Source organism: Curcuma longa, unplaced genomic scaffold (genome assembly GCF_044706935.1).
Source record: "Curcuma longa cultivar G26 ecotype Majalengka, Jawa Barat unplaced genomic scaffold, ITB_CL_G26_1.1 contig_22193, whole genome shotgun sequence".
In the NCBI taxonomy this organism is placed as follows: Eukaryota; Viridiplantae; Streptophyta; class Magnoliopsida; order Zingiberales; family Zingiberaceae; genus Curcuma; species Curcuma longa.
In genome coordinates this window covers 728-5,425 of record NW_027431836.1, presented here as the reverse complement: position 1 = coordinate 5,425, position 4,698 = coordinate 728, and the positions used below count along the sequence as shown (strand labels likewise).

General features: G+C 41.1%; 1 pseudogene; it reads left to right on the top strand.

Moving 5' to 3' along the window:
• Positions 1–101: 101 nt before the first annotated feature.
• LOC141817847 (protein INVOLVED IN DE NOVO 2-like) lies at positions 102–2,089 on the top strand (annotated as a pseudogene).
• Positions 2,090–4,698: the final 2,609 nt, after the last annotated feature.

Here is a 4,698-nt window from a genome sequence, read left to right as displayed (position 1 = left end):
GTCCTGTGTAGAACCCTAATCCCTGATTCCTCTTTTGTATTCGAAAGATTTTCGTGAATTTTTTTTATTTGCATGTTAATTGGCAACCAGTCCTCTTCTAGCGTCGCGATCCGCGGGACCGGAAAGAACGGCGCATCGGAGTCCCGAATCCGGAAAACCACTGGGTTAGGTCGTTTTTTTCCCACATTTCCTGCGGGTATATGATCAATGCCCTATGTTTCTCGCTTAATCCTACAAACTGTCTGTTATTTGTTTGTCTCTGAACTAATCGCTAGTGATGATAGCCATGGGTGTTGGTTTCAGTTTCAGTTGATGAGAAAATGGAGCAAATGTTGATCTTCGCATACCTTTAATTTGCTTGAGATTTTTTTTTTTTATCTAGAACTCTCATTTTTGTTTCGGGCCAAAATGAAGCTTAGAGATGTAAAACTACTTCTAGGGTATTAGTTTCGATGCCATACACTTCTAGTTGAATGCTTCCATTCAGCAGTCGCCTCTCCATTCTCAGATAAACTAGGAATATTTCTAATTCTGTTTTTCGATATACACAGTATTATTGGGGAATAGTTGGAATCTTAATCTTGTTTTTCATTTTCAAATTCTTTATTTATTACTTTCCTTATATTTTTCAATATGTTGATTTCACTTGGCATTTCCTATGTTTCTGTTCCCCTATTCTCACCTTCAATTGCCACAGTTGAATGGAAATGGATCAAAGTTCAGAGGAATCTGAGATAAGTGAATCAGACATTCCAGATTATGAGGAGAAACTTTACAGACGTCTCCAACAAGGACATTATAAAGTTTGAAACACTAATGGGTCATCTCGATGCCCATTCTGTGCTGGTAAAAAGAAGCAAGATTATGCATATCATGAGTTGCTTCAGCATGCTACTGGAATTGGTGCATCCAACCGCAATGTTAATGTGAAGGCAAAACATTGTGCCTTGGCAAAATACTTGAACAAAGATATGGTAGATCATGCAGCTTCCTCACAGGCAGTTGTTTTACAGCCAAAAAGTTCTAAAAGCAAATCAAATGAGCAATTTGTTTTTCCATGGATGGGAGTTATTGTTAATGTTCCAACTGAGTACAAGAATGGGCATTATAAAGGTGAAAGTGGAGTCAGACTGAAGGAACAACTTTCCAGATTTCATCCTTTAAATGTTCATTCTTTGTGGAATTTCAGAGGACACACAGGAAATGCCATTGTGGATTTTTCAAAAGATTGGAATGGTTTTAGGGATGCAATGGCTTTTGAAACTCATTTTGAAGCAGAACAATTTGGGAAAAAAAAATGGTTAGAGAATAAACATCGGGGATCAGAAATTTATGGTTGGATTGCAAGGGCAGATGATTACAATAATCCTGGTCCTGTTGGTGATCATTTAAGGAAAAATGGAGATTTGAAAACTGTTGATGACCTTTCTAATGAAGAATCACATAAGACAAGTAGGCTTGTTGCAAATTTGGCTAGCCAAATTGAAGTGAAAAACAAACTTTTAGAAGAGTTACAATGCAAATGTAACGAAACTACTTTGTTGTTGGATAAAATGATGGAGGAAAGGGATTCATTAGTCCATACTTATAATGAAGGTTTGTTTACCCTTGATATAATTGATGACATTTTTGTGTTTTTTTTTTCATCTTTTTTCCATCGTGAACTACCATTTTAATTTGCATTTGACCTTTGGTGCATCAGAAATTAAAAAGATGCAGCTACTTGCTCGTGATCATTCGCGTAACATCTTATCTGGCAATGTATCTTATCCTGCTATGTTTCTTCGCAGAATATGCCGCGGCCCTTTATCCCCATGAAGAAGCTTGACATGAACGAAGTGATCAAGGATATTGTCAAGAAGATCACCTGAATGAGAATGACTAAATGATCTGTGCACTCTATTTTGGTGGCCGCAAGTTGTAATACGAATCTGATTAAATGATTTAGTAGAAATCTGTGTAGATTGGCTGGAGATCTGGCCGTTAGCTTTGGCAGATAACAGAATTGTGCTTCTAGTGAGTCTTTTGATGGCTGCAAGTTGTAATATGAAGCTGATTAAAAATTCTAATCTCATCCATACTTGTTTTACTGAACTGGTTCTATTTTCAAGTGTGGTTATATCATTTGTTTTCTTTGTTCTCGTTCGAGTAGCAATGTATGACTTATCGCGTCCATGTTTCTATTGTGGTCTTCTTTAAGTTTTTTTTTGTTAGTTTTTAGCATATTCATGCTTCTGTGCAAATCATCGATTGATGTTGTTAACTCCTTGCTCTTCTGCAAAAAGGTGAAATCCGTCACCCCAATGGCCCCACACGATCGGTCTCATGTCCATTTGTGAGAAGGTAAATCGACAAATTACAGTTGGTCACGACGCAGGAGGGTATTGCCTGGCTTCGTCAGGATTCAAACTCTTGCCCTCTTCTGCAAGTCTGCTACGTCGTAACCAACTCAGCTATGCCCCGGGGGTTGTTAACTCCTTGCTCAGACTATGGATCCGTCACCCCAACGGCCCCACACGATCGGACCCACGACCATTTGTGAGGAGGTAAATCGAGAAACTGCAGTTGGTCACGACGCAGGAGGGTATTGCCTGGCTTCGCCAGGATTCGAACATTTGCCCTCTTCTACAAGTTGCTACGTCGTAACCAACTCAGCTATGCCTCGGGGGCTGTTAACTCCTTGCTCAGACTATGGATGTGTGCATTTTCTAACTTCAATCATTTCTTAGGAAGATGAAGAGGTGGAGGGTTCCTATCATGGCTGGAGGAGAGATGTTAGGTCACTAGCAAGGGACATATCGTGAGAGGTAGTTGATCGTTGTGGAACAAAGTTTGCTTACTTGACGATTGAAATGTCTGATCTCTGTAAGTTCGTAACACACTCAGGCTGCGTTTGGAAACGGGGGACATGACACAGAGACGGAGACAGTTTAGATTTTTTGTCTCTGTCCCCGTTTGTTTATAGGAGACAGATACAAAAATCAAATTAGTGTCTCCGTCTCTGTCGCCATGCAGCCCATTATTTTTGTCCACTTGAAAATCGGAGACAGGGCGAATTACACGGAGACAGAAGAAGCAAATTCCCATTTTACCCACAAAACCCTCGCTGCATCTTCATTCCTCACGCGCCGCCGTTCGCACCCCTGACTCGCCGTGAGGTGTGGGAACTGTAGGAGGCCTTAGATGCAGCAAAATCGAGTTCTATACAGCCACCCGCAGGGAGCTGGAACGACGGAAGAGGCGGAGCTCCGCCATCGAAACTGGCAGCTTTGTTGTGGATGGGGACCACGCTGTCCGACTGGTGAAATCGAACGTCCATCGAAGTGGCGTACTCCAGATCCAGGTATGGATCTACATCTGAGAAGAAATAATCAGTTGATTTGAGTTCAGCCGCCCCGATCAAGCTCTTGAAGCTAGAATGCCCTTGGGATGAGAGGAGCCATGAGGCTGCAGCCGCATCGACGTCTTGGGCCTCCTCGTTGATGCTCTCGCACGGGATAGCCCCTTCGCCGACGGGGAACCAGCGGCCGCCTTCGTCAGCCGCTGCGGCGGCGGCCGAGGGTTTGATGTGGGCGTCTGAGAGTGACTCGGTGCGGACCGAAGAATTTGGCGGTGCGGAGGAAGAATAGACGAAGGAGAGAATAGGTATACTTTTATCCGTAAAAGAAGGGTAATTTAGTCTTTTAAATCCGTGATTCTGTTTTTGTATTTTGTATTATCAAACAGGAGACATATACAGTTAATATTCTGTCACTGTCTCTACTGTCTTCTGTATTTTTGTATTTCTGTCACTGTCTCTCGTGTCTCTCAAACCAAACGCAGCCTCAGAGATGTCGTCGGGTTAAGGTACAGTGCAGTTATAGCTTGTCATGCAATTTCTCAAACATCTATGATTTAATTTTTAATTATGATGTATTGTAAAGTATTTTTTTCTAATAGAATGATAAATTTATTTTAATGATAGTAGAAAATTTTTTATCGGATCAATTATTTTAATAATTAATCAGTTAAAAGTATTGAATATGATATGTGAGTTACAGACAAATGGCACACTCCAGATTATATAATTTGTCATCCCAGTGGTCCTACATGATTAACTTCATAATCATATGTGAAAAAGTAAATTGAAAAGCTACGGTTGGTTATGACAGAGGAAGGTATTATCTCGGTTTCATCAAGATTCGATTCTTGCCCACTTCAACAAGTTTGCTTTATCATAATCAACTCAACTGTACCTCAGAGACAATATGATGAACAATTAGTATAGATGGAGATTACGATGTCGACAATTGATCTTATCAAAAGCTCTCTTTCGATATATTTGTTCCGGCTGGATGCTGCGGACGGTCAAGTCATCAGTCAAGAATATGTCACCTCAACCATTGGTGGTCCCACCGACGAGAAGAACCTAAGGAAGAAGAGAACTGAATGAACGGATTAGCAGGGATTGGGGATTCCCGGGGGGGGGGCCACTCTGACACTCAATGTAGTCTAGAGAAGTAGCAAGAAAGAAGGAGAAGTAGTGCTTGAAGAATCTAGAATTCGAGAGAGAGTTTTTCATACTAGTTCCCAAGTTTTTATACTCACTGAGGGAGATATTTGTGCGAAGGTGCCAGGTTGTTGCGGAGACAGGTTCTACACATCCCTGATAAGTGAACAAACAGGATAACATTTAGGGAACAAGATCTGTCAACCTAA